At 38.6% G+C, this 9,727-nt stretch overlaps 1 pseudogene; it reads left to right on the forward strand.

Moving 5' to 3' along the window:
* The first annotated feature begins 919 nt into the window (after positions 1-919).
* Positions 920-1,316, forward strand: LOC105989009 (annotated as a pseudogene).
* Positions 1,317-9,727: the final 8,411 nt, after the last annotated feature.

Genomic DNA, 9,727 nt, shown 5'->3' on the forward strand with positions numbered 1-9,727 from the left:
GTAGTAGGTAAGATAATTGATTGTTGTTGGTCAGGATTTTTCAGATAGTTATCCTGCATGTGGTTTTCTTAACTCCCAAGAGAAAATACTCTTTTTCATTATTTTTTGCATGATTTATTGTCAGCATTTCATTCATTTTCACTTAGATGAACAAAATGATTCTAATGGATAGTTCTTTCAAGCATTATTGCTATGATTAATGAAATCTAAATGAGGAAACTCACAAAACGAAAGAGAAAGTACTTCATTATGTGCATGATGGGACAGACTACAGAAAACTTGCATCCTTCTAGTTTTACTAGAAATGGTTCTTTACAAAAAAAAAAAAGACACAGTTGGCTGGAAACTGGTGCTTCATATTTGTAATCCTAATTACTCAGGAGGTTGAGCTCTACCCTGGCAGGGAAGTCCATATGATACTTATCTCCAACTAATCACCAAAAAGCTGGAAGTAGAGCTGTAGCTCAAGTGATAGAGTACTAACCCTGAGCAAAACAATCTCAAGGAAAGTACCCAGGCCCTGACTTCAAGTCTCAGTATTGGCACAGGAAAAAAAAATCACAATTCTGTCAGGGAAGAAGTTTAAAACTCCAACTATATTTTCCTTTAGCAAAAGTAGAAATGTTCTCTTAGAAGTATTTAACTTCTTAACCAGATACAAAGAAGAAAAGGATTTTACTCGTTTTTAATTTTATTTATCGAAAGTGTTCGGAAATTTCCTGCAACATAAAAATTGATATAAAAATCCACTTAAAGGGCCATCTTGCGTCCCAGCATGAGTGTGCCTAATCTCAATTGGTCTGCCCTGGACCCCCTGAGTGCCAACCTTAGTCTCCTGCGCGGCCCCATTTCTAAAACTAGCCAAACTGCAGGCACAAGTGCACATTGGTTGGGAAGGAACTGCTCATAGAAAGAAGAAGGTGGTTCATAGAACAGTTACAGCAGATGACAAAAAACTTCAGTTCTCCTTATAGAAGTTAGGAGTGAACAATATCTCTGGTATTGAGGAGGTGAATATGTTTACAAACCAAGGAACGGTGATCCACTTTAAGAACCCTAAAGTTCAGGCATCTTTGGCAGCAAATACTTTCACCCTTACAGGCCATGCTGAGACAAAGCAGCTGACAGAAATGCTTCCCAGAATCTTGAACCAGCTTGGTACAGACAGTCTGACTAGTTTAAGGAGACTGGCTGAAGCTCTGCCCAAACAATCTGTGGATGAAAAAGCACCACTTGCTACTGGAGAGGATGATGATGATGAAGTTCCAGATCTTGTGGAGAATTTTGATGAGGCTTCTAAGAATGAGGCAAACTGAATTGATTGAGTCAACTTCTGAAGAAGAAGTTACAGGATCTGCTATTTTATAATATGACTGCTTTTTAAAATTCTTTTGTTTAAGGGGCTGATAAAATCTAGATCTCTTAATATTTTTAAGCCCAACCCCTTGGACACTGCAGCTCTTTTCAGTTTTTGCTTATACAAAATTCATTCTTTGCAGCTAATGAAGCTGATAAAGCCTGGGAATAAAGGTTAAACAAAGGTTAATAAAATTGTTTGCCTAGTAAAAAAAAATCACTTAAAGGATTAAAATATGTGCTTCTCTGGTCATCATATTCGTTGGTGAAGACTTATTCTCATGCTTAATATTTTATGCCTCTTCCAAAATCAATGTGTATTTCTTAAATTGGTCCTAAAAGCTAATTTTATTTAGTGCTTAAAAAGATCTTTTAATTGAATATCCAATATATGTCACTACTTCTATATAGGACTGAGATTTTAAAAAAATGTATTCCCTAATCAAAATCATTCAATATCTTGGCATGATGAAAATTTGTTTCCCAACTAGAAGTGTTTAATTTTAACAGGACAGTTCCTAGATATTCCCATCTGGTATCCACATTGGCAGAATTGTCTATTGTGAGAAAGGGAAGAGAGTTAATCAAAAAGACAGTGTCTAAAGACTCAAATGAGTTTCATTTAAGTTAGGACTGACTAATTCCTAGCAAATCTGGACAAGTTACCTCAATCCTATCAGTCTCTGTTTCTTTATTTGCTACAAAACTAATTAGTAATTCATGGATGATCTGAGAGCCAAAATGTTTTAATAAGGATCAAAAACATTTAAACGAAACAATCTTACCTTAATAATGTGGGTAATAAGTGGTAGCATAGCTAGCACATCTTTGTGGTACCAGGGGAAAGAACAATATAGTTGTTAATTTGATAAATCATCTCCCATCCTTCTCTCAAACAAGCTTTATTTGACCCTATTTGCTTTATTTGAGCCTACACTTTGATTTGCCTCGGTATGCCCCACAGAAGCTGTACTTACTGCATTCTCGTTAATTTTTCCTGATATTCTGACCATAGTCCCTGGTGACCACTCTTTTTTTTTTTTTGTCAGTTGTGGGGCTTGAACTCTGGGCCTGAGCGCTGTCCCTCAGCTCTTCAGCTTAAGGCTAACACTCTACCACTTGAACTACAGCGCCACTTCCGGTTTTCTAGTGGTTTATTGGAAATAAGAGTTTCACGGTCTCTCCTGCCTGGGCTGGCTTTGAACCATGATCCTCAGATCTCAGCCTCCTGAGTAGCTAGGATTACAGGCGTGAGCCACCGGCACCCAGCTTGTCCACTCTTATCTTCACCTCTGTTATGCAGTATTTGGGGAACCTCTATCATTGTATCATTGGCTTCTATATCATATTTTTCTATTACAGGCTGCATATTAAGATACTGCTAAAATATAATGGGAGAGGAGGAAGGGGAAAGGAAGGGAGTATAGTAGGAAGGAGGAAGGGGACTGAAATGGGAGATGGATGGAAAGGGAAAGGAGGAGAGAGGGAGAAAGGAGGAGAAGAAGAGAGAAGAGGGGAGGAAAGAGAAGGGGAAGTGTGAGGGGAAGAGGAAATATGAATGAGCCAATCATGTATTATTTCAAATTATGTAAAATATTCTGTTTTCAAACTTTAACTCTAAAGGGATACTTTCAATTCAAAGAGAAAATAAAACGTGTTATTTATGAGCCAAAGTGAGAAATAACAACTTATTTTCCTTTACTTCAGTTACGTGTACTTTGATGGTTCCTTCCTTTACCCAGCTGACAATCAGGTGCTGTTTCTGCCAGTCCTAGGCTACCCTGGGCCAAACTATAGCAGGAAAATGTCTTACCTGTTTACATTGACTCAGTCCAGGCCTATACGTACTGCGCATTAGAAGTAGATATACTGCTGTGTGAGGGATGGAACATACATGTTCTCTCTTGGAGTGCTTGGTCCACTTGTAGAAACAGTTTCTTCTTTGAGCATTCCAGTTTGGAGAGTGATTGATCAAAAAGATGGATGAGTGGAAGATTAATAAGGAGCCTCAAGGGACTGGGAAGGTGGCTCAGTGGTGGAGCGCTTGCCTTGCATGCATGAGGCCCTGGGTTCGATTCCTCAGCACCACAGAAGAAAAAAGAAAAAAGCCAGAAGTGGGGCTGTGGCTCAAGTGGTAGAGCGCTAGTCTTGAGCTGAAGAGCTGAGGGACAGCGCCCAGGCCCAGAGTTCAGGCCCCACGACTAGACCCAAAAATATAAAAAATAAGGAGCCTCAAAATTTACTCCAAGTCAGTCTCAGCCTATGATATATGTATTATAATTACAGATTACATACACGGTATGTAATTGTAATTTTATTAGACATTAAAACATTCCATTACCACTGCTTTTTTATTTAGTTGCCTCTGAATGCATCATCTCTTCTATATACAGAACAGCTCCAAATAAGGATCTGGAGAAGGATCAAGAAGACAACTTTTTTTCTGCTAATTTATTTTATTGGTATCTTTTTTGTTGTTGTTGTTCATGGGGCTTGAACTCTGGGCCTGAGCACTGTCTTATCTCTTTAGCTCAAGGCTAGCGCTCTACCACTTGAGACACAGCACCACTTTGGTTTTCTGGTGGTTTTATTGGAGATAAGAGTCTCACAGCCTTTCCTGCCTTGGCTGGCTTTGAACCTCAATCCTCAGATCTCAGCTTAGGATTACAGGCATGAGCCACCAGTGCCCATATATTGGTATCTTTAAAAAAAAATACTTTTAAGTAGTTGTACAGAAGAGTTGCTATTTGACAAAACAGTTTAAGAATTCAGTGCATCTTAATAAATGTCACCCCTTTCAACGTTTGAACCTACCCCTTCTAATTTACTCTTCCCTCATTTTTCTTAAAATTTTTAGGATGTATGTATTGAATTTTAACAAAGCAATTTATATACACAGTGCATCTTGATCTGTGTCATCCCTTCAACATTTCACCCCTCCCTTTGACCCACTCCTCTCCCTTATTTTTCTTAATTTTGTGGTATATACAGTGAATTCTTGCTTTCATTCTCCCCCTTTCTCCCTTCATTCATCTACCCTCTTCTCTTGGCCCCAACCCAGCTCTTGCAAGTATCCATTTCATGGTACCTTGTTTGCGCAAGAATCACAGAGCTTTCCCACTAAAAGTTCCAGGTTCCAAGTACTCCTCAGTTCTGAGCAAACTGGGTCACTGTCTCCATAAAGATATCATCTTAATCTTTCCTCCCCATACTGTTCAATGTATCTTACATCAGTGAAATCTGATAAAGATACTGTGTGACAGTATCTGAGGGTGTTGAAGAGAGCCTCTTCAACAATGGTGCTGGTTGGCTATACACATGTCAAAAACTGAAGTTAGATCTTTATATATCACCCTGCAACTCCCAATGGATCAAAGACCTCGAGGTAAGAGCAGATACCCTGAAAACATTACAGGAAGGTATAGGGGATATGCTAGGGCTCCTTGACACAGGTTGAAACTTCCTAAATAAAGACTCAGAAACACAACAGATCAAAGAAAGGCTGGATACATAGGAGCACATTAAATTGCAGAGCTTCTGCATGGCAAAGGACATAGCTAGCAAGATAAAAGCCCACAGATTGGGAGAAGACCTTCACTAGCCATACAACGGACAAGGGCCTCGTATCTAAAATATACTTAGAGCTCAAAAAATTAAAACCCCCAATAACAAATCCACAAAGAAACAACCACCTCATTAATAAATGATAAAGAATTAAATAAAATTAAAAAGTGACTTCTCTGGAAGGAAATAAGAATTGCCAGTAGACACATGAAGAAATGTTCAACATCTCTGGCCATACAAAAGGATGCAATCAAAACTACATTGAGATTCCACCTCACCCAGTTAAAATGGCCATTATCAAGAAAACAAATAATAACAGATGGTGGCAGGAATGTGGCCAAAAGGGAATGTTATTACACTGTTGGTAGGAATGTAAACTGGTTCAACCACTCTGGAAAGCAGTATGGAAGTTCCCCAAAAGACTATATATAGAGCTCCCCACTCCTAGACATTTACCCAAATGACCACAAACAAGGCCACACTAAAGCTACCAGCACAACTATGTTCATCACAGCATTATTTGCCATAGCTAAGATATGGAAACAACCAAGGTGTTCCTCAGTAGATGAATGGATCAAGAAAAATGTTGTATATATACACAAGGTAATTCTATGCTTCCTTCCACCAGAAAGAATGGCATTGCCCCTTTGATAAGGAAATGAAAAGACTTGGAAAAAATCATAAAAATCATATTAAGTGAAATAAGCCAGACCCAAAGAAACATAGGCTCCATGGTTTCCCTCATTTGCAATAATCAGTATCTGTCTAGGATAGTCCTAGCAGGATCATAATAGTTCAACAGCTATGTACATATCACTATATAAAATGATGCTAATTGAAATGAATGTTAAGAAATGGAAACAAGAGGTTTGGGGGATTTTGTTGTTTCTTAAAATGTACTATGTGAAGTTATTTTTTTTCACTCATTTTTTCCTCTTTTGGGTTAACCCCTGTTGGCACTGTTTTTGTTTTTTTGTTTTGTTTTGTTTTTGGTACCCTGTATCTTGTATCTAATTTGTATCTTGTATGTTTATCTAATTTGGGGAAGGGAAGGGGAATTAAAAAATGATGAGACAAAGGACAAAGGACAAAGGGTGAACCAATGCAATACTTATAAGGCACTATGTTTAAAATGAACTTTACAACTTGGTGGGGGAAATCGAGGGGGATAGAAAGTGGGAGAAAATGAGGGAGAGGGTAACACTGTTAGACAAGAAATGTACTCATTAACTTACGTAACTATAACCCCCTGTACATCACCTTTACAATAAAATAAAATATTATTTTTAAAAAAGATACTGTGTGATGAGTGCTGAACTTGACTCCTCATATATTCCATCCTAGAAATTCTCACCATCTTGCCTGTATCTGGTTAGAACTGGGAAAGGCTAAGCAATTTGGGTGGAAAAGATGTAAAGAGAAGCTTTCTAGGGACTTCTGGAGATAGCAAATTCTTTCTGGAGATAGCCTCTCTCCTGTTAATGACTTAGTACTTTCTGCACCCATTCACCAACCTTGAAAAAACTAGGGTTGGAAGAAAACAACAGAGTCAGTATTATAGACAAATAAGGAAGAAAAGGAGAAAGAAAGAACAGGGGGAGGGGGAGGAGGAGGGGGAGGAGGAGGGGAAAGGGGAGGAACAGCTGCAGCATCTAGGTCCTTGGTGACTTGGTGACATTATTGATTTGTGAAAAAATCAACCTGAAGTCTACTCTGTCTCCGACTACTTGTTTGTAAACAAATATCCTAGAGTATAAGCCAGTGTGAATCAGATTTCTGGTTTTTTTTTTTTTTTTGCTAGTTTGTTCTAGCTGAGGCATTGCAGTTGGCAATTGTGGAAAAGTCATGATGATTTTAATTAGAAGGTATCACGTTTGTGTAAAAGATTCAGCCTGGTAGGAGGAAACAGAGCCGGATAGAAGTGATTGCTTCAGCTTTATAAAGTACAAAGATGAGAAGTGAAAAGAATAAAAGACTTGAAACAATTAGATGGCTTGTCCCGCAGTTTAAATTACCTGGAGTTTGTATTGATTGAAATTCTGAAGTTGATTTATTAAAAAGTAAAACTTGTAAAACCTACATACTTTACAAGAGTGCTAAAGTCCCTGATTCCATTAGTAAAATCTAATCCTAACATGCTTTTCTGGTCCCATGCTGCTGCAAGTCCTTGATGAATTTTCAGATTTTGTTGAATGGGGATAGTATCTTTGATACTAGAAATGTGAGATCAGGTTACAAAGGATAGAGATAATCAGATCTCATTTTCTGTGAGTGTGTGTGAGAGAAAAAGATTGATAAATGACAGACAAAAACAAAGAGAGTCCGAGACAGAGAGATGTGAGGAGGGGCAAGAAAGAAGTTTTCATGAAGTATTCTGCTTTAAACTTACCATGTAAAGCCAATTTTAGTATTCCTAAGGCTAAAATAATGTATAGAGATAAAATAAAGTAGATTAGGAATTCAATACTTATTTAATTATTCATTCTGTATCTCCAGATTACATCCATCATAATGGCACACCCACCTAGAAAATAGTTACCAAATCTCCATTTTAAACATCATGAGGGAGTATGAGAACAGCAGGTTGAAGCAAAAGCAAGCATTCTTTGCATTACATTATTAAATGGAACACTTAATCAGACTTTTTGCCAAGACAAAACTTCCCATTATATCGTTATAAATAGAACTATGGGAAAAAGTGTTTGCAAACTGACAGGCAGTGGAGCTACATTTGCTGTCTAGTCATTTCAGTTGGCATTTGTCAAAAAAGGAGCTCACAGATACCCGTGGAGACCGCGGCTTTAACTAGTTCTGTTTATAAATTTACTCTGAAGTCTGATGTCCCAGTTTGCTAAATAGTACATTTTTTCGGGAAAGAGATGCCATATTCTCCTCTTGCTTCCTCCCTTTTCATTTCTACTTTGCTGTTAAGTCATGGGCAAGTATACAAGCATTATATCAGCTTTTCTTGAATTATCTCGTAGAAAAGCACTAGTAAGATTTGTAAACCGCATTTCAAAACAGTGCTCACAGGAAGCCATATTAAATTTACCCAGGTTAAAACACACACACACACACGCACACACACACACGCACACACAAGCAAGGCTTATGTTTGGCTAGTGGTTGCTCTAAATATTGCTTTTGTCCATTAGAGTTAAAGAAATGAAAAGCACGAGTATTGCCTGTTGCTAGGTAAGATCTTGATCTAAGGTATATAGCATGCAGGGAGGAATTAAATTCTGATGAGTGGGGTAGGGCTAGGATGTTGCACAGGGGCAAAGTGCCTGCATATCAAGTACAACATCCTGGGTTCAATCCCACTACCACACACACACACACACACACACACACACACGACAAAAAAATTACAGTTAACTTTTCATGTTTTTTTCAGAAACCTCATCCTTTGAGAAATAAGTTCATGGAAAGCCAGGACTGGTAGACTCAAAGAAGACTCTCAAATTTGCATTTTAAATAATATAGTAGAAACTGACCCATGTTCTGATAGTGCATTTCTAGGACTCATTAAATGAAATGGAAGGTTAGAATGTCAAGGCACAATCAGATCTGAAGCTTCTGAAGCATTCCCAGATCAAAGAACATCCTGAGCTGGATTCATCGAGAGCTGGGATTCCCCACTACAAGTGGGCAGAAGAAACTCTGAGCTGATGGATTTGTGCCTGAACCATGGCAAGAAACATGGTTAAGTGAGTGATCCAGCTGGATTTAAGTGGGACACAAATTAGTTCCTTAGGGTCTGTGACACAGATGCCTATTGGATGAGTGCTCTGTTAGAAGCTAAACTAAAATTTACAAGTGGGCTATTTCTCTACATAGGTGATATGAACATCAAAGAGGAAATGCAAGATCCCTATATGCTTGTCTTCTGCTCTCCAGATGTTCCTCCAGTTACTTCCTTCCTTTCAGCCTGGCTTTTCTCTAGAAGGAAAACTTTGAAGTGGCTGATCAACATTTGAATTAGACCACTGAGGCCTGGAATTCTTGAGATCTTGCCTCTGACAAAGACTTAGATGGGTTATCAATCTACTATAACCCAAAAGACAAGGAGGATCCAACTTTATGCAAACCTTGAGGGGACTCCTATCTCTTGCATTAGGCTAGTAGCTTGCTTCTTCTATGTGTCTACCCCTGTATAGAACCAGATGGTACTGAGGGTTGGTGACCTTGGCTGTAGACATGTAGCTCAGGAGGTGGAATAAATCCTGGAATGTTGGATGCTCCTCCTGAACTAATCCAAAATTGGATTCTAACTTAGTTCGGAGGAAGCTTGTCATTCATTCATTCATCTTTGTTTTATGTTAACGTTGTTGTGGTTTCTTTTTTTTTTTTGTCGGTTGTGGGGCCTGAACTCTGGGCCTGGGTGCTGTCCCTCAGCTCTTCAGCTCTAGACTAGCGCTCTACCACTTGAGCCTCAGCCCCACTTCCGGCTTTTTCTGCTTATGTGGTGCTGAGGAATTGAACCGAGGACCTCATGCATGCAAGGCAAGCACTCTACCATTAAGCCACCTTCCCAACCCCTATGTTAGCATTGTTTGGTAAAGCAGACAAGTTTTCATCTGTTTCAAACTTGTGCCCCCTGTACAAAACTATATACCTTTTCCTTGCCATGATTTTAACAGTCAAGGTGTAATGACTCAATGCTCCATTCAATTTGTTTTTAAATTCTGCTTGTAGTTCTAAAGTTGTTTAAGCATCAGAACTGAACACGTTTCTCAAGAAGCATCCTTCTTTAAGAAATCGATGTTTGAATTATATGCATTATACCTATTTGTATCTTACTATC

The sequence above is a fragment of the Dipodomys ordii genome, unplaced genomic scaffold (genome assembly GCF_000151885.1).
Source record: "Dipodomys ordii isolate 6190 unplaced genomic scaffold, Dord_2.0 Scaffold53, whole genome shotgun sequence".
NCBI lineage: Eukaryota > Metazoa > Chordata > Mammalia > Rodentia > Heteromyidae > Dipodomys > Dipodomys ordii.